At 39.5% G+C, this 21,290-nt stretch overlaps 1 long non-coding RNA gene across 4 annotated transcripts; it reads left to right on the forward strand.

Moving 5' to 3' along the window:
- The first annotated feature begins 21 nt into the window (after positions 1-21).
- LOC135325118 (uncharacterized) lies at positions 22-10,146 on the forward strand. Of its 4 annotated transcripts, none has more exons than XR_010386307.1 (4): positions 22-436; positions 837-897; positions 2,722-2,832; positions 2,923-10,146. It is a non-coding gene; the product is annotated as an uncharacterized LOC135325118 (long non-coding RNA). The 4 variants fall into 4 exon arrangements; XR_010386309.1 differs by lacking the exon at positions 22-436 and having other exon boundaries at positions 445-897; positions 2,923-3,281; positions 5,740-10,146; XR_010386308.1 differs by lacking the exon at positions 837-897.
- The last annotated feature ends 11,144 nt before the right edge of the window (positions 10,147-21,290 follow it).

Here is a 21,290-nt window from a genome sequence, read left to right on the forward strand (position 1 = left end):
GCCCGAGGAAGGCTCGTTCCACGCGCCGGTGGGAGGGGGACGAGGGGCGCGCGCGCTCGCTCGCGCTCTCCTGCCTCCGGCTGCGCGGGGCGGGGCGGGGACGCCGTGTCGATGTGTCGCCTTCTTCTCCCCCGCACCCTCCGCTGATGTCACGCGCGCAAGCCCGGGCGCGCCTGGCGCGCGTGGTGGGAAAAGGGGGCGGTGCCGGCGGCGCCCTCAGTGGCACCATGTAGGGAATGGAATGCGGGGGCGGGGCCGCCGCGGCCTCAACCCGGTCACCTCTGCTGGGAAAGCCGGGAGGGGGGAGCGAGCGCAGGGAAATACGGTAACGGCACAGGAGCGGCAGCGGCCGCCCGGGGAAGACGGGGGCTGGCCCGCCTCCAGCCGCGCTGCCGGCGCTGGAGCTGCGGCGAGACGGCGGAGACGCGGCGAACAGGTGAGAGGCGTCCCCGGCGGGCTCGCAACGGCTGCGGCCCCGCGCGGGGAGAGAGGGGCCTGGACTCCTGCCCCAGAGAAAAATTACGGGCCTCGCCTGTTTCAGCCCGCCTCTAGGGCAGCAGCCGGGGTCGTTTTCCCCACGCGCGGCTGAAGCAGCCTTGGGCGCGGCCGTGTGGGGCGAAGCCAGTTTCAGGTCGCCCCTGGGGCGGGAGCCGCGGTCGGTTTCCCCACGCGTGACGCAAGCAGCCCACCCCCGCCCCCTCAGGCTGTCCCGTCTATCACAGGCACTACGGTAGCCGGCCCGTGCCGGCCGCGCGCGGCCGCACGCGCGCTGCCGCGGCCGTTACTGGTCCGGGGAGCGCGGGGCGCGGGCTGGACGTTAACGCCTCGCTCCGCAGATGGCCCGGGCTGGAACCGCTCCGGTAGCCCAAGGTGAAGGGCTTGGTGCCACAACCCGCAGTGAGTAAATCGAATGCAATTAAAATATTATGTTTGCCTTGGTGTTGGAAGACCTATAAAAAAATGCTGTATTAACCATCTGTTCTGGTTAATTTTTAGCGAGTGGGTATAATGGGTGTAATGCTCGCAGCCTCCATAGTGCATAAAGTAAAAAGGATTTTTATTATGATTATTTTCAGGATCCGCTCAAATAAACCATTCAAAAATCATACTGGCTGTTCAAATTAAATGGCCTTCCTTGAAAAAGAAAATACAATAGCAGCCTCAAAATCAGAATATAAGACTCCTAAATAAGACAAAATAAACCCCAAGTGAAGTCTGTGTTCTGTTACCTCCACTTGCAGCAGGGAATGATGGATACAATTCTAGCCCTAGTTACAGACAGGCTGCTGATGCAAAATATTATAGAAATACCACACAGGAAAGACCAGAGCTAACGAATAAAGCTGATAACGTTTTCTTTTTTCTTGTGGAGGGAGACTTTGATATAACCTTATTTTAGAACAATGAACTTTTCTTCTTTTTAATGGAATTAAACGTTCTGATAAACATTACTTCGAAAATATCATTTTTTTAGCAACTTGCAGTGGAAAAAACACCTATATATCTTGCTTCCTTTTAACAGTGAATAGCAATTGCTGACATGTTATGCAGAATCCCTAATTTGAGTGCCGTATTGCTTCATTTGCTCGTGTAGGCTAACATCCAGCTGGACTACATTTTCCATGATGCAGTGCAACTGTGTAGTTGGGACGTGCAGGTCAGGGGAGATGGCTCCATCAGGGAACACTGCTCAAAGAATGTCAAGGGTGTCAGGTGTGAGATCTGGGAAACACAACTAGCGTCAAGCTAACTTGAAACTTAGTACCTATTTTTGTTCTCCCCAAAAACCTGGACTAGGGCAATAATTTATTTTTTAAACAGGTGATTGAATAGTTTTGCAGAAACTGCATTTTCTATTAAAAATGCATGAGAAATTCAGTCAACTTTATCAAACTTGCTGACTTAGATTTCTAGAGAAAGATTGGAGGAAAATCTGACAATGGTTTAGAATATGCAAGTATTGGCTTTTTGGTATGCTACTAAGCTCTTAGTAGCGTTGACTTGTAATTTCTCAAGATAATTTTTCTATGTCTAGGAATTGAACCTTTTTGCTTTTTTGTTATTGTCATTTGCTTGTGTTAAGAAAACAGCTGATGGTTTTGAGCGAAGATGTTTAAACTGCAGACTAACAGACAGGGTTCAGCATACCTTATTTTCTGTGTATTCTATGATTTGTTTTTTTCTTTGGGATCACAAGAGCTACCTTCTGGGAAGAAAATGAGTGTAAACTGATGTAAGGTGCTTCCCAAGTACAAATGGTCACTCTTGAGGCATTGGTTTCACACGTTTGCAGACACCTTGCTAGGATGTCAGCTGGCTTCTCATCATTTTAGGCATGTATCTTCCAAGGGATCCACTGCATTTATATACTTACTAAATTTGGGGGGTATTTGGGAGCCTGAACACTACAGGCAAGAAATGAGGACACTGTGTTTTCCTTTGCTATTAGAATAGTATTGATTTCAGGATTTCTGAGAGTAGAGAAAGGGGAATGTAGAAGGTAAGAAATGAATAACTTTATGATGGCCTATGTATATATATGAGAGCAGAAAAAATATATATTTAATTTTGTCCCCATTACTTAATCTTTGTTAAGAATTCTCCACATCTTGAAGCAATTTTTCTTGTGTGTTGTTCAAGCGTTATTTCTGTTCTAAGCAAGTGTCTAGCAAGTCAGTAAAAATGCTCTTCTAAATTGGGTAATGACTTGTTCTTTACCAGGTCTTAGCCGCCTGCTGCAGTAAAAATAACACCCTAATACCACTGGAAGAATTCTTCATGTCATAATAAACAAGCTGTACACTAAGAATTGAGAAATAAGAAGAGTGAGAGGTATGCCAATGAGAAATAAAATATCTATGACAAGTAAAAGTAGCCTATGAGTCAATTATTTCAACTTAGTAATTTTTTTTACCTTTTCAGATCTGGGGAAAAGAATAATCAAAAATTGACTTAAGAAATCCTAGAGAAAAGCAGAGGAAAAAGCCCATAAATGCACCTGTTCCATTCATCTACCACTCAGCGGAAATAGCTGCTTCCCATTAACTGGGCTAGGGGGTAAATGAAGCATCTTTGTTCTTGAGGTTATGCCACAAGCATCGGGTACACTTCTCCTGGGCTGCTCCTGCGCTGATGTACCTGTACAACAGCAGTAGCACTAACAGCTTACAAGTTATAATCTAAGCCTGAAGTTCCACTGTTCTGCCAGTGTTGCCCTTTGCTTTCAGAGAGTTAAATGAACTCAACAGGGAAGGAATGTTAATCCCAGTGAAGAAATTAAGGTGTGTTAAAGCCATGCCATAACTGTGTTTAAATTTGTAGTTAGTTGGGTTTTTTTTTTTTCAATAGGTGCTCTTTTGTCGGGAGACCTTACTGAGCCTTCATTTCCTCTTTTTCTGCTTCATGCTTTTAGAAGGGCTGTATTCCAGAGTTATACAGAGGGGAAAGAATGGCTGCAGAACAGCAACCTGAACTTGGTTAACATCCCACACTTAGCCAAAGGCTGTTCTGCAAGCTTCTTGGAAATACAGCCTTGGCAACAGCTCAGTTAAACTCTTTCTTAATAATGTTTCAAAGCACTAGGCCACTTGTGATCATTTTCAGTCATTGCAGTAACATATACAAGGCTTAGGTATTCTATAGGTTTTGCTTATTTAAAAGAAAAATCACATACAGCTGTACAGTTGTCTCTGTATGACATAAAAAAATGATCTGTATGTAGAAAACTCTAGATTTCAGACAACTGAGTGCTGGACAATACAAGTCACCCTGGTGGTTAAAACTTATCTGGAAAGATGAGAACAAGAACAACAACCATTAAGGGGAGACATGGCATTACTGCATTTAAGTAGACCAAAAGTCCAAATTCATGCTTTGCATAAAATATTTCTAAACACAGGGAGGTCAGGGAGTCAGAGATGCAGAGGAAAAAATTCGGGAAAGGAGACTGAAATTGGCAGGATTCTCAGAGCTAAAGCTCTAAGAAAAATTATTGAGAGTTAATTAAAAGTTTAATAATTGAGTACAAGAAAAGCTGATCGATATACTGAAGCAAATGAATTTACAATGCTGAACACATCTTTTTTTAACCTGTTCCTTTACAGTTTTTTTTAGATAACTAAGCACTTTAGTTCCTATAAGAAAGCTATAGATATTATGGATTCCAAATGTATTTGTTGTTTGAAAGCTTGAAAAACAATGCTGTAGGAAAAGGCAGCTAATACAACTACACTTTGTGTTAGTTGCATGAAGTTCACAATTAGCAAATTATTTGGGAAAACAGACAGTAGGGATGAGAACTGATGAAGTAATCATCTTAAGATTGTAGATGAAGAAAATAGTACTGTTTGGTTCATATCTTCAGGTTTTTAAATCTTCTCTCAAATAGTTTTATTCACTGTGTTTGGAGACTATTTTTACCTATGAGTTAAAAATAGAAAGTCTGCCTTTAAAAGTCTGCCTTTTAAATCAAACCAAACACTCTAGGATAAATATTGCCAGCACTTTTAAGACTTTAGAGTTCTTCCATTAAAGTGAAAATAAACTAGCAGCACTGAATGAGGCCTTTCAAAATGCAGCTTTTTACCCTAATTAAATTCCACAATGATTCCAAAACCAGAGTCAGATGCTAGAGTCTAAAAACATTTAGGAAAATGTACTTAAAATGCTGAGCATGCTTTATCAGTTTTCTAGAATAGTGTAAAGAGAAAAACATCTTAATTTGAGCTAAATCCTCTTGACATTCATTGCTATGTCCTCTGCCTTTTTGTGGCTTGATACTTGACTTATGAAGTCATTCTGAGATGGACTGAAGGGGAGGGCATTGTGTATGCCAGAGTCTCAGAGCTATGTGAATTAATACTGCTCTGTATTTCCTCAAGGAATGAGCACATTCAGTTTACATTTATTGAGAATAGACCCTGGGAATGAATTATTTCTTCCTTATAAGGAGCCTTGTGTTGGGATATCTGTTGGGACAGTTTAGCTCACTACTGAGTTACTAGGGATAAAAGCATCACTGTTGCAAGTAAAGTGAAAGTGTGCAAGTGACTCCTGAAAGTTAAACATGTTGAACTGCTTTAGAAAGTTCAGAATTTCAAGGTCTTGGAACAGAGGAATAAGATCATCTCACCTTTCTTTAGAGTTTTAACTTACTCGCTTAACATTTGCAAAAGCCTAAAGCAGAAAATTCTGTCTCTGAGAGGAAGCTGTATTTAACATCACTGTAGATTTGTTGTGGCCTTCTACGGATCTAAGTTGCAAAATTTTTGAACTCTCAAAGTAAAAACAGTGTTATTCCTCTCGCAAATTTTTGTAAACTTTGTTTTTAGAGGTATATATTTCTCTAGGATCAATATAAGTTTGCCAAAAACTTCTCCCTCTAGAAATGTTTTTTTCCCCCTTTAATGCAAGTACATACACTTAATTTTGGTAAGGGGGTTGGGAAATCCGAAAAAAATAAAAATAAAAACAAGATTTCTAAAGCTTTAACCTGTTCTAGTGTCACACATTCTCCCCCAGAAATATGATAGACCAGTTCAGAAGTTAATCAATCAGTTGCAAAATGCCACTGATCTGTCTTCCAACACTTATAGGAACTCCTCAGCATATATAATGCACAGACAGTGAAGTATTGTTTAGTCAAAATTATGCTACTGATGGTCTAACTGGAAATATAATTGGACTGGCTTCTTGTGGATAAGCATTCTATGCTAACCAACTTACTTTTATCCTCTCTAGCTTCCTCCCTTTAAGCTGCACCACCGCTTTGGACTTCCTTGTATTAGACCCTACCCAATAGCCACTGGGCTATGGCAGGCAATGTATTCTTGGCTGGAAACTCTCATGCAAACCTCAATCCACTAATGTCAGGAACAAAAATCGTTGCTTACCCAGATGTTCTCCTGTGGCAAAGAAAGAAAATAAATACCTGCACAACTGTAACTAAAAATACTCAGAAGTCCATTTTCCAGGATGCAAAGTACTGGTAGAATGGCTCTGAGGCAAAAAAAAAAAAAAAAAAAAAAGACAAAAAAGAAAAAACCTCCTCCTCCCATCTGAGTCCAGATTCATTTGTGATGGCGAGAGAGCTGTACTGACAAGGAAACAGGTTAAATCTGCCAAAAAATTCAAACGGTATGCTCGCTGCAGGAGTTGAAGCTCCTGCCCTACAATGTACAGATGTGGTGCCTATTTCTAGGACCCTTGCTGTGCTGCTGCCTCTGTGTCTCCACCAACCCAGCCAAGACAGCAGTGCAAGGAGAGGAAAGTACAGCTAGTTAGCCAGCAATTGCTTCAACTATTTGCCAGTCTTCTGTGAACTGCTCTGCCTTTATAAATGATTACTGAGAACCTACAGAAGTTATGGAGGCAGAGGAAAGTCAGACATTGTTCAGCAATATTAAAATGGTTCCTGTTTAAATAACCGTCATTCTTTTAAAAAGCTGGGTACAATGTCTGCTTCCTCTAACTTAGTCACCAGTGATTGCATATGGTAAACTGGGGAAACTGCTTGAGCTGAACTTAAACATATTTTCTTAACAATCCGTTTATACTTTGATTCCCACTGGTTGTTAAACTCTTAATTCACAAATATTCAGAGTATTACAAACCTTCCTGTAGCTTTGCTGGAGCTGAAATACATCCAGTTAGGATTTGTAGAGTAGTCTTTTCTTGGTTGTATCAGTGACAAGCTTGCAAGGTAGTAGTCTCACAGCTGGCTCCCTTTGTGCAGTTTTAGCCCACTTAAACTGTGGTCACAACCTGAGGTAATTGAATCTGTCTTCAGGTACAAATTAGACAAACCTACACTCAGAACTTCTCACAGGAAGAAAATCCCTCCTCTTCCTCCCCATTATATAAGAATCTAGGCTTCCATCTGTCTCAAGCAGAGTACCCAAGTAGTATTGTAGCTGCACTGTGTCACAGTGCCCCCTGGTTTTTTTCATTTGTAGGACACAGTGAATACAGTCTGTGATGTGGATTAAGCTCTTTATTTTCATAAAATAGTTTAATGAAGTACAAAGTCTTATTCTGTTCCTCAGCCTATCTGGATTGGATATAAGGGCTTCTTTGTAATTCAGACACTCTGTGAAACAGAAGACTGAGATTTCCTGTATTGCAGAAATGTGCCATCGTGTTAAGCTTCATTTGGGCAAAGAGAACAACACGGAAGAATAATTAGTAAAGACCTGATACGGGTATAACATTTGGGGGATTTGTCTTTACTCTCTTCAGTTTTCATCTTCTATTTGTTGTAGCTGTGTAGCTGTATTTGGTGTCAACTCCATCCTTAAGCAGACTGCCATTTAAAAGCTATGGTATTGTATCAGATTGGGTTGAGCTAAGTAAAAACTTTGGCATTAAAAAAAGTATTAGAAATTTTGTAGCCCAAGTGCTAACTAGAACGATGTATCTTGTTTTACCATGCTATTCCTGCAAAGCCAAATGACTCAGCTGTGGGATGCTCCATCCCATTGGAGTTAAACACAGTTTACCAATGAATATCTTGGGTGATCTTGATATGCTTTTACTTTATTTTACACTAACTGTATATATTTGCTTTGTATATTAGTCTGTTTTTACCGCTTCTCTTTCCCATATCCCTTTGACAGTACTTCGATAGTGACAGTTCAGTATAGAAACAGACATTATACTTCTTTTTTCTAACTAATGCCCCCTAAACATTTCATCCACTTATGTTCCTACTTCTTATTCTTCCTGTTCTGCAATCTTGGAAATTGTACCAGAGCTAATATCTTGGCTAAGTCTTGTAATCAAATTCAGAAGATAGAGATAAAATATGGTTAGAGCTCTGCAGTAAAACTTTGTTAGAAAACCCACTACTTCTTTCTACTTCAGTAGCTTCAAAGGTTTCATTGGAATCCCTTTCTTGGAGCAGGGCTTTAATTCTTTTCCACTGGCATGTGGCTAAACAGCATCTAACTTTTGAAGTTGTTCTGAACAGAAAGGGAGAGCATTCTTCCTTTTCCTCTTCTATGCTCCAGGGATTAAGATGAGCAGAGAGATATGCCTCCACTGCACTTCTACACTTGGAATAACAGTGGCACAATGTACTCTTACTTTCCCAGAGTGCTAGTGCTTTGAGCCTGTTCCATGGGGATATTAGAATTTGCAAGAATTTGTCAGTATTTCTTAGTTTTAACTACTGAAAAGGAAGGGACCTCTTGATACTTAATATGTATCCATATTTCTTGAATAAATTGGGTAGGACTCACAGAATATCTGTCCTGTTGCTAGACACTGTCCTCTGCTGAGCTGTATTTGGGGACCTTCAAAAGCAACAGATAGAGGCACTATTTGTGGTGTGGTTCACACGCTGTAGGAGATACTGTGTCAGGCTGGCTGTAGGCTTAGGCAGATGTCACCATCAGCCACCCTAGGGATGTTGTGATCCATGAGCAGGAGGAATAGAAATCTGTTCTGGTGTGTTCATGTAAAATACATTTTTTCAGTTGTTCCAAAAAATGGAGGTTGCGGGTAGGGTAGGGACAGGTCTCTGTGAAGCCTCTGAATTCGTTGAGCTGTGATGGCTGCAGTGAAGATCCAATGCTATGTTACTGCTCTCCCCAAACTGTGAAGAAGGAAGAATCTCTCCAGTACGCTGAGTCAGAACTGCTTCCCAGTTAGTAACTTTCATACATGTTTCTCAGAGCTTCGTTACAGCCAGCACAAAAATCAACTTGTTCTTCTGTGGTTTCAGTGGTTCTGAGTAGCAGCAGCAAAGCCTGGCAGATGCTGTCCAGTTTTCACTTTGCTCAGGGCAGCAGCACATGCACCAAAGCTCTCCAAATGCAAACCTGGACAGCCAATACTGCATCAATTTGCACCCTATTCTGACCTTTCAGCTTATCTTTGCAAACATAAAGGCTTTGATTTCTGTATTTTAAAACAAAAGTTTACCGGCTGTGGTTGAATGGCTGTTTTGCATGTTCTCTAGGAAAGCTAGAGATGTTTACTTTAACAGGAAAGTAAGAAATCACTAGGGTATGGGTCAGGAGTGGAAGAACTGAGGAAGAGAAGGGCAGAAGTAATGCAAGCAAGACTTGGAGGATGATCTAGCGCCCAGCCCTTTGCCAACTCCACCCTCTAAATGGCATTTACCACCATGGAAATTGGATCCACCCTGGACTGATTCTAACATCAGGAAAATCCTCCTAAAATAACTCTGGACCTTACAAAAGTTGCAGTTTCCTCTCCCAATAATTGATGCTGTGGTGATGACCTCCATCTGGTACTCATGAGTTACAGTCACTACATCTGCTAAGGAGAAGAAGGCAACTTTTTCCTGTGTTCAGAATCTCTTGCCTTCTCTGCAGTGATGGACCTAGGAGTGAAAAATTGTTTGCTCAGTTCGAGCACTTCTTGAAAGGAATGGTATCCCCAGTACTGGCAACTTGGAAATGAAAATGCAACTTCTGTTTACTCAGGTTTTTAAGAAATGTAAATGAAGAGGAACCACTTTAATAGTACCTAGGGATCAGTCTAAATTCCATTATTGCCATTGAATGTGGGTTTATTTCATACTGTTTACTAAATTGGGAGTATAACCATGGCAACATTCAGGACACACTCTGTATGGATCTGCCAACACAAGAGTGAAATTAGCATTCAGAAGACAACTGCTTGGAAGTGGCTTGAGAGCTAAAAATCATGTTTCAGACTACAGTCAGGATAATGATAAACTTCAGCATCCGCAGAGTGAACATTATGCAAAACTTACTACTTCATCTTAAGCTAATCTCACCAAAAGTTTTTGTGGTATCATTTGTATAGGTTTTATCTGGCTAAGTAAAAGCATAATGATATAAATACATATATCCAGCTTTGATTCTGACAAGCCTCATAGCATTTTGTGTGAAGTATGCCTAAAAATACAAAAGCCAATAACCTTTTATGCTCAGCTGTAGTTGGTTGGATGGTTAAAATTACTTTGCTTGGAAAATATATAGAATTACAGTTCCTAGACAAGATGAAGGTTCTACTTTTTGCATATAAAGAAAAGAGGTGAGGGGTGAATGGAAATAAAGAGGGGAATGTAATAGGAACTTTCTGAGTTAGTCCTTTGCTGTTCCAGGTAATGTATTGATAAACTATTGATATCAATAAACTTAATCTAAGAGCTAACTTTTTGTTGTTGTTGCTTGTTGTTTCATTGAAGTTGTGGTCTAAGAGAATGAAATTGGACTGAATAATAGCTTGTTTCTTCACGTCTCTCCACAGGTCACTTCTTTCTGAAAGGAACATAATCAATGTAACTACACATTTCTTATTGAGAGTTACACCAGCTGTTGCAAGTAATGCTGAACAAAAATATTTCCCTGGTGACTTTTGCCTGCACTTTCATCTGTGGCTAACTTCACTGGTTTTGTTTAAGTCAGTTTCATCTTTTGTGTGCCTTTGTCACATAAAGACATATGTTTCTATAAATAAGCTTCACAAGTCATTTAGGAGATGTGTAGGAAAATGTAGAACTACTTTTAACTAACTTTTATAAGTTGGCTAGATTTTAAGCTGACTCTGCCCTTTTAACAGATGCTCAGAAAAGTGACTGTTCTTTATTGCCTCAACATACCATTTTGGGATAACACATCAGCCAGTCTGATGGAATACTTTATGCAGAATTACTACTTCCTCTGAGTCAGTGCTGTAAATGACAATTACGTCTGCAAAGAACACAGCATCATTCATCTCCCTTGCTGCCCTCATGACTAGAAGTGATACACCTAGGGAAGGGTATGTTACTCCTAACAATGATATGGATCTATAGAAATGATGGAATTGTCACTAGTAAAACACAAAAGACCAAAACATTGAATATTTGTTCTGTTTGGCGCATGTGGGTAAAAACTAATTTTTTATTACCTCACAAAGTGAGGAAATGCATCCTATTCCAGCAGTAACTCAGGAGTCTGTTAGCCATCAAAGTTAGGTTTAAAGAACCGCGTTCAGATAACTTTGATTATCTATTTTTAAACTGACTGAGCAGCTCTCTGATTTGTTATTTTCTATAAATTAGAAACAGAAAGGCAAGCCAGAGGACTTGACGTAGCTAGAGTAGTCACAGTAAAAAGGCTAAGTAGGACGACCCAGATGTTTATTCACCATCAGTGTAACACCTATCTAGGCAAAATGATAGGTAACTCATACAAGTCTTATCAGTAAGCTATAAAAGGAAATCAGTAGAACTAATGTCAGTCCATAGGGGTGTATGAAAAATAGATATATTGACCCCAGTTTTATTAAATGACACACTTGATAAAAATAACAGTGTTTATGTAATAGTGTTTATGTAATACTTAGACTTTTTGCAGACATTTTGACTTATTGTTGCATGACACTTTTTATGTATCATGCTAGTTTAATCAATATGGCCTGTTAATTAATTGAATATTGGTTAACTGACAACTCAAAATGAAGCAGTAGATGGAGAATTCTAACTAGCAAGTATATTCATATGGGGATTATTTTAGGAGTTGCTTTTAGCCATGTGTTATTTAATGCTTGTATAAATTATATCAAAGATTTACAGAGTTATTAATGATAGCTCTAGATGATCCAAAAGATTGGGGATGTAATAAACAACAAAGATAAGTCATTGATGCAATCCAGATGACTTTGTTTAATAAATTGGTTGCAAGCAGACAAGTGTTTTGTGGCTAACTATAAAGTAATACATCTGTGAACAGTGAAGGCAGCCTGTCCTTTTTACCTGTTATTTAATCTTCCCACCAAATACCAGCACTCAAGAAAGAACAGACAGGACGCCCAAATTTGGGAGCCATCTGAACAAGGTGTTTTCAAAATACAATTCCCTAGTAAACACTGCTTCTTATTTTAGGGGAGACCAAGCCTCCGACTTTTTTCCCTAGGTATCCTTGCATATCTTGGCTCTGATCATCTCTAAAACATGCAGTTGTTATATGCTTACACAACTTTATTATGGCATCTCAGAGTAATGCTATAATATTCCCATGCTATAGCTTTACTCTACTTTTGAACATTATTGAACCAGTCTTTTTAAATATTTTGCTTATGCCATAGGTGCTTCACAACTTCAGTTACTCTTTCTCTGCATTATATAGCCTTTTCACATATATGTGTATGATGTCATTCAGAACTACATTTCCATCTTATCATCAGCAAGTGTACAGAGCATGTTTTTCCCCTGTGCAGACAATCCCCATGTTAAAGGCTCTTTTAGCTCTGCTACTGGCCCAGCTTATACAAGGCAGGATTAAAACTAGTGGACCTCTGAAAGAATGTATTTACTGTTCTTTCCATGTGCTCATTCTTCTGTGGCCTTCCAAGCTTCACTAATATCAGAGTTAGAGCCCTACAAAATTGCTCCAGATCATTTCTGAACAAGTTTGTTGGTACAGCTATAACAAATTTCACATGGTCTAATCACCAGCCATATTAGGGCAAAGTTAATGCTGCTCTTGCCTTTTTTCATCCTCAGAAATTTGTGTTTTGCTGGATTTAAGAAGAACAGAAGATGCTAGTTGGGATTTTTATTCTGTTAACCAGCTTTTTTGTTGATTTGGGGATTTGCAGGAAAAATGAAGGGGTGCAGAGGTAACAGTGGTATCAAAGGTAACAGTGAATGAACTCTTGGATATGGTGCTGTGGTCAAAAAGCCTCATGTAGTTCTTGGCTATACAAAGAGAAACCTCTAGAAACTACAAAGACAATTAGTTCTATGTTTGGCACTGAAACAGTTTTTGTTGGAATACTTTGTCCAGTTCTAGGATTTAAGAAGTGTGTTGGTAGACAGAAAAGGTTCAGAGAAGAGCCAGAAAAATAACTGATTCATGTGGCATAGCGTGAAGGATGGAAGGAAGTTTTTCTGTTTGGTATATCAAAAAAAAAGTGTATTGACTGCAGTCCAAAAGTATCTGCAATGAAATAGAAACTTGACAGCTGGCTTTCAGTCTAGCTGACAAAGACATAACAGGATTCAATTGCTGGGTGTTGAAGCTGAACAAAGTCAGACTGGAGTTGAGTGGTACAGTTTTTCCTAAATGATGAGTAGTTAACCATTGGAACAGTTTGCTGAGAATTATAATGGATTTTCTGCCTCTGGTGGCTTTAACCTCAAGAAATGTCCATCTTAAAAGACATATTCTAGCTGAGCTCAGAAATAATCCAGGAAATCTCTATGACTTCTATGACGAAACAGATCAGCCCAGATGTTCACAGAGGATATTCTAGCCCTATCTGTGATGTGGATCCAACAAGGCATTTTTGGTTCTTCCTTCAACTCTGCTGTAGGCTTACTTCAGTTTTCTACCTATGAATGCTAACAGTTGTACCGTAGCTTTCATGCAGCTGCAGCAGTCTAAGAAAGGGCATAATCATCAATGTAAATGGTATAGTACAGCAAGGGAGCCAGACTGCAGAAAAGCTTGTCCCAAAGATGTACACAGAAGCCAGCCAGCCACACATGGAATTTTAGCACTTCTTTTTCCTGCCTTTTCCCGTTTCTGAGCAACAATCTTGTGAATTAATAATGCATCTGGTGGTTCCATGCTGTATATAAGCTTGTGGCCATATACAGAAGGTAGTATACTGTTTTGGATTAACAGTACTAGCTCAGGTATCAACTACTGTATTCCTGCATGATTTTAAATGCACCAAGGAAACATATAGACACCTGATCTTTTGAGTTGCCCAAAATTCACAACTTGAGTTTGGACTCTTGTTTACAAAGTAATATTTAGTCCTTCAAATAAAATGTACAAATGTAAAATTAGTAACATTTGCTTATCTTTATTTACAACAACCCATTTTGCTCTTTGTACATAGAAAACTAAAACTGTATCATTGCTTAGCTGAAAATTTCCTTTCTCCAAGCAATAACAAATGCAAAGATCCCTTACAATGGTTATTTCAGCCCTCTTGCAGCTTGGGGCAAAACCACATTGGCAGAAGGACAATATCCTGTCTCTGATGGCTATGAAGCCTCTCTGAACTCGACCTGAATATGAACTTATACAAAAGGGACCTCTGTGCAGTGACAGGAACTTGAAAACAGAATACGATTACATAAGACATTTAAAATAAGTTGGGAAGCATGTTTGAATGAGATCAGCATTCCAAGTAGTCCCTAAGAAGAATTGGATATTTGTATCTCTGTTCACAGTCATTTTTTTTTTCTTATGACTGATCATCTGAATTTTCTAATAAGCTTCCTCCAAGCTGAGACCTTGTACCTGATAGCAGTCCTTCTTACCAGTCTTTTGGGGCAAAGTTGGCCTTGGCACCCTGCACACATCTCCTAAACTTTAAATGCTTTCATACTGGGTTTAGGAGATTTGTATAGGATATCAAGGGATGTGTTAAAAGAATTGCATCACAGAAGGGCCCCTGTGTTCTCCTGTACAGTGCTGAAGAAGCTAATAAATTGAAGGGTCTTAAGAAGTCAACAGAAAGAAGAGTGCCAGTAGTTTCCTGAAGGTGGTAGGTAGCATTGGTCACATGGTCGTTGACCATAAAGGAACTGCACTGACTGCTGCCTTTGGTAGGAGTAGCTCCAGTGCTTAGTCTGTATTCAGTTGAAGTATATTTCCAGCTAGGCTGCCAAATAGAGTCACATTTACCAATAAGGAGACTCTTCATTCACTTTGAAGGGTAGCTTTTCTCTGTGATGTTCTCATCAGACTGCCTTGTGTGTTCTTTGTAGTTTGACTGGTCATTGATATGTCACTACCTCCTCATCCATTGAGGAATCAGATAGCTGGTTGATTATACTTAAAAAATAAAATACTCTGGAAATCTACAGGTAAGCAGAGCATCTGATTTCTAGTTAGGTCTTATAATAGAGGCCTGAATCTCAGGTGGTTTCAGGTCTCATGGTTCCATGGCTGGGGAACTCTAGTTTCGGATTTTGTGCTTCTAAGAATCATCTTTAACTTTGGATCTTTGGGGTCCCCTCTGCGGTACAGACTCTGCCCAGCAACTCTCACTGATGCAGGAAGCTCAGAGTACAACTGTCCTGAAACCAGGGCTTAGCCTCTCAAGCTTCCAGTTGATTTTGCCTTCTCACCTCTCATGCTGTAGTTTTGTCTTGCAGCAAAGTCACAAGAACAGATCTTGCAAAGCAGCTTCTTACATGCACTCACTCAGCACAGCATTTGCTGGAGTACACAAAACTATACCTGACCATAATTTCCTCCTTTCTTGTAATTATCTGAAGAAACAAATTTTGATCTGTGTCTGTGAGGAGATGAGGCAAAACCTTCTCCATCCTCCTTTCCCCAGTTTTGATCTCTGTCTTTGAAGGAGGTCTCTTTTCTGAAAGAGCCCAAGTCTTTTGAAAGAAGATTCAGCATCTTGTCTGCTACTTCTGATGAGATTTTCCCAGGATATGCACCAAGTTTATGTCAGAGTGCTGCAACAACAGTCAATTGTTTGTTGGTACTAGTAGCAATCCAATTGCTCTAGCAGGCTGAAAGTGTTCCTGGTTGAGATATTCTTGAAGGCTGTTTCAGCTTCATAGATACCATCTTGCTTCTGCTACAAAATGGAGAGTCTAAGCTGCACTTTAAATTACAATGAAATCATATCCACAAACTGGCAGTCTTTCCCCAGACTATCACACCTTGCTTTTAACATATGGGCTGACTGACACAATCAGATCAAATGATTTTCCAGTCCTTTTGCTGTATCTGCTAGGCAGCATTTCTCATTTAAGATTCCTGTAGTGAGACTGTATCTCCAACGATAGCTCAGATTCTCATCTGGTGTAAATTATCATAGTTCCAGTCAACTTCAATGGATTTGATAATTTATACCAGCTGAGGTTCTGCATTTGAAAACCCTGTAATAAAAAGCAGCTGCTATTATAACTAACCTGAAAAATGATAAGTGCCTAGTATGTGCCTGAATCTAGCTATCTTAATAGCTATTACTCATCTGCCAGCAGACCACTGCATACTAGAGAATTAGAGTCCTCTGCCCTGTGTCCTGGTAACGCACATTGTGTCCTGTATTTTATCAAAAATGAAAGTTGAACAGAGATTACCATAGTCCTTGACAGCAACTTTGCCGGGAGACCCAAAAAGCCAACGTTCCTTTGGCGAAGCCCATGAGTTTGGCTCTGCTAGAAGCTAGTCATATCTTCATACTGACCATGAATATTGCACATTGTAATATATGATATTTTAGAGCAGCAACTTAGCTTTATCACTTTAATGAGTTTTACTTTTTATTTCTATATTTATCTTCAAGCCAGATGAACATTACTCAATATTTAGTATCCATTTGAACTTGTAAAGAATATCAACTATCTATATCAAGAATATGGTAAGAATTTGTAAAATATTTTTAGAAAACATGATCTCTGACCTATTCCAGTGTGTGATACTGCCAGTAAAGTGTCTGTCACTGTATGTTTGAAGAGAATGTGTTGTCTTTATTTATAGTTCCTGATTTACTGGAGTATGTTATGCAGTTTTGCCTGTAAAAACTATTTGTACCATAAAGCATGAAACTGTTTTCACAGTTACTTTAAAATTTATATACAGTTGTCCTCTTTCTTTTAGTAACAACAGCACATAGATCTAAACAGCCCCCTGTCTATAAATCACATTCAGGCCTGCTCCAGGCAGGCTCTTTGACTGCTGCTCAGTGGGGACACCTTTAGTGAATGACAGACGTTTCCGTCCATGCTCAAAAACCCTCCTCAGTAGGTCAGTGAGAAAGAAAAGGTGCGTTCCAACTTGTTCCTCAGAAATCACTGGTCTGACTGTCCTTACATTTTGCAAAGACTTTACATCCATCTCGACCCAAAGGTATACCAGGATACTTTTCCTGGTATGCATGAGTTGAAGCATTGATAGATAACAAAATACTGGATTATAGGAAATGAGCTTTTCTATTCTTTTCCTGCTACCCAAAGGTCATCTTCTACATCTCTAGAGCTTCATGTTTCCTCTGCTATCATCCCTTCTCCATACTACCCTAAGACATAGTTTAAGAAATCTCTAGCTAGCACTAAGCCCTAAAACCCCCATTTATGGTATTGTTAGGTGTATGTGTGGGGGGAGCATTTTTGCTTTTTCCTCCTTAATCAAATTCACTTAGAAATGTGTAAACAAGTATGAGTTATGACTCACCAATTCAAAGAAACTAGCTGTTTACTTAGAGTGTTTACAATCCTAAACTGTAGGAGGTATTTTGATAGTACATGTCAGGTCCTACTACAGTAGAAGGGCCTTGATTAAGGGATCCTGGGTTAGTTGCTTTAGATAGCAGCTGTAGCAGCGTCACCCAGGAGAGCCTGGTACATGCAAAAGAAACACATTTGCCCTTCACAAGCCTTTTGGAGGTGCAAACGTAAGCATGACAAAAATGACCCTGCTGACCTTAGGTAAACAAACTCCACTAAGCACAGGAAAAGTGTCCTTATCTTTAGGTTGGTGGCAACTCTTCAGCAAGAACCTCCCCAAACTTTGCTTTTTTCGCCTTTTCCCTGCCTCCCAGTGCCTTTACCCTTGACTACTGTCCCCTTTTGGGTGACTCCTTCATCTTACTGCAGAGGGAAGATGTCTGCTACCTCTGCCAAACTGCAGCTGCTTTTCAGCTCTTACATTCCTCACTCTTCTGTGAGGCTCACTGCTGTCATTCTGATCCCACTTAGGGGGCTGTGTATGAACTAATCACAGAGGGCAAGAGAAAGGGGAACAAATGCATGGAGAATATCACCTCAGTGAGTCTGCAGTAAGCCTGAGGTGTGTTTGAACTAGCCTGATAATCTTCTTCCCTTGGGAATATTTTATATAAACTCAGAGGAAATAATCAGAAGTACAGTTATTTTTACATTTAGGGTTTACAGTTTGTAAACATACTAAATATTTTGTTTATGCAACATGTATGTTTGAGTATAGAGGAATATTTCTTCTACATGTGCTCCATAATATGCTGCTTACTTTTTACAATACTACTATAGATAGATAAATGGTGTATGTTATGTGTTGGACATAAATATGGCAGCACTTGCATTATCTGACATGCTGGCAAATTGATTTGAATTTATTTGCAGCTAACTAAATTGCCATATGCAAAAACTGATCTTAATTATGGATATTAAATTTTGTAGGATTCCTGTATTTGGCAGAATAAATAGACATCTTCTTATGGCAGACAAGGGTTTGGATGATAAAATATAAAATGAGATGCAGTACCCTCAACTTCAAGTCAAGTGAAGTTATCTTCACACATTTACTTGAACACCTCTCCATGTAATTATAAGAGGCACTGAAATAGCCATTCCACCCAGCTGCACATAGAAAAATTAAAACAATGTCCTTTTAAATTTTATAAATAGCAAATGTATTAGAAATAAGAGGACTGACTGTTAATTAATGTGTCCCTCTACTGTGAATTATCATACACTAAGGGCACCAACTCTCGTTTTCTTTTGGTTCAAATTGTGCCAACTCTGCATTCAAGGGATATTCACAGTCCTGAAGAAGTACAGACATGGTTTCATCTGAGTGATAACTACTCAAGGGGAACAGCAATGCAGCCCTCACCTTGGCAGCTGGGGAGGAAAGGGCCTGTTCTCCAGCAGTCTTCAGCAGGGGGGAGGGTGTAAGTCAGTACCAGCTCCTCCCACACAGCTAGTTTTGCAGTCAGTCCTTCTTTTTTTAAAAAAAATGTATTAGCTGGGGTGTAATCAAATGCTTCACTATTCCCATCAAAAGTTTTATAAAAACTGCCAAAGCCTTTTTACTAAGATGAACTGTGTGAGATTTTACTCTGATCTGGATCTCTTTCAGGCCAGTAGTGGAAATACAACACACAAACCTGGAAAGGGCAAGCTGGCAGCAAGGGTCTTGGGTCAGCTGCAAGTCAGGAGGACAGAACAGATCCCTGGCCCATCTTTCTACTTTTCTTCCTTTCCTGAATCAATTCTGTCATGTGTCTCTACATGTCAGCTGATTTACTTGATTTTTGTTATTCCTCTTTGCCACCTGATGTCCTTCTCTGCCCAGTCTCCCTTCCACAACTATGGAGCCTTATTCCTACCCTCTTCTATTGCTCTAATTTCATGTCAGCACTAGCTTATGCTGCCTTTAAAAAGTAGAGAAATAACAACCTAAGCAAAACCACGATCTTACTATTCGTGCTTTCCTTGTCATCCTGCTTTTCTTTGTTCTGGCATACTCCATTTAATCTTGGGCTAGCCTACAAAGTTTGTTGACTATGTTTTGTCAGCCATGCTCACCACTGCTGTTGGAACAGTTACATTTAGAGTCTAGAATAACACCATTTGCCTCAGTGACATTAGATCTCATGTATGAATACTCACCTCACCTCTGCTAGTTTGAGCAGTCCCTAACACCAGCTCTGAATGTCCTTGTCTTTTTGGTCAAAGGTTTAAAACTCAGAGGGGCTTAAATTCAAGTTGATCCTTCTCTCCTTTAAGTAGCAGTGTCATCTGAAAAAAATGTGTAGGTCCTGTCAACCTGAGACTGGTATGTGAACATCAAGCAGCAAGACTTGGGCACTGCCTTATCAGTGAGGAGTAAAGAGCAAATCAAATCAGCTTCACAAGACCATAGCAACTATAATATCTCTGACCAGGCCTATTGTTGTGTATCCAGTAGAACACGCAATCCAATGCTTTCTTCATCCTCACATCCAGCTGCCATCAAAAACGTACACTGTATGACCCAAAATGTTGTCACTGCAGCTAAGGTCAGGCATGATGTGACATAAGAGCTACCTTATAATACAAAACTGAGTTTCACTGAGTAATTGATATTGTAGGAAAACAATTAGCTGATATAAAAAAGATTTGGCTCATGGCAGGTTGTTATGCTTATTTCTAAGTAATACATAGTATCTGGTATACTGTAGGTACATAGTATATCTACCTATCCAGTACCAGACACAGCATGGGAAATGCAGACAAGCTACTCATAAGAGAAATGCATCCATCAGATAGTGGAGCTTTGGTACAGTAGCATGGACCTTTATACAAAATGAGAACATTCACAGCTTTCTTTATATACACATGAGAATGCTCTCATCACTCATAAAAGTTCAAACATTTTAGAAATCCTACTAAGCTCTCTGCTTTAGAAGCAAAGAGCTCTCTGCTCCCTCTCACTTTGTGGAAGTGAACTCCAACTGCTAAAACCTCTCTTTCATATATAGCATGTATTTCCCTTAGTAAGTTTTCTATTTGTTGCCTTTTTGGTTTCACAATGTGCTTCCTCCTTCTTGTATCATGAAATAGTAAATGAAAGAGGCTCACTTCTCTCCTCTGTAATTTTTTTATACAGTACACACTGAATTGTTTTCTCTCTCTTCATACACAAGCATTGGACTCTAGTAATTTCTAGGACCCCTATATTTCTATCAGGCTTTTTAATCTTGGTTGATAGATTTTGTTTTTACATTTTTACTTTAAAATGGGTAAAAAGATAATTGAGCATATTATTTCAGGTGAGGACACTCCTACTCAGAGAAGAGCATAAAGCCTTCCACACATAATCTGATCAACACACTTACAGCTAGCTCTTATCTAGAGAGCTGGTTTTATTATTAGGATCCACCTGACTTCAAGCAGGCACAATTAAAGAGCATAACAGGAGAAATCAAGCTGAACTGACCTATATACTGATTCTTTTATTAATTTGAAAGTATACTTTCAATTATTAAAAATAATTAGTGTGAGAACAGCAGAATAAATAACATATTACGCACATTCAAATCATTTGAATTGTTAAATGTTTTCTGTAGAAAGTCATAACTGGCTAAAACATTCTAGCATACAAGAATGCAAGGACTGACTTTTCCGTTATTGATAACACTTCTTTTTTTCCTCATAATACAACAGATTTGTATGCACATGTAAATTTGTGTAGTTGTACTGTTCCTTGCTAACATTTAGCAATGCATACATATACATCTGAAACAGTATAATAACTGAACACATTTTGTAGAGGTAACAGTATTTCATTTGAATTTAAATGTCTTGTTTTGAATAAGCAGTTATATTATGGAGCTAAATCAGTCAGCCTAACAACAAAGGGCAGTATGCTGATGAATTATGTATGTTATCTGCATTTTCTGCCTGCTGATAATTGACAGGTATCATGGCACCTTCTACAAACTTCCTGTAATTATATGCCACATATCAAACACTGACTTATGTGTAATGGTCCCCACACACACACACAAAATGTTTTTATGTTTTATTTAGAGCTTAAAGCATTTTTAAATTTTATGTTTCTCTCACTCTGATTTCCAAGCTG

This window comes from Dromaius novaehollandiae, chromosome Z (genome assembly GCF_036370855.1).
Source record: "Dromaius novaehollandiae isolate bDroNov1 chromosome Z, bDroNov1.hap1, whole genome shotgun sequence".
Lineage (NCBI taxonomy): Eukaryota > Metazoa > Chordata > Aves > Casuariiformes > Dromaiidae > Dromaius > Dromaius novaehollandiae.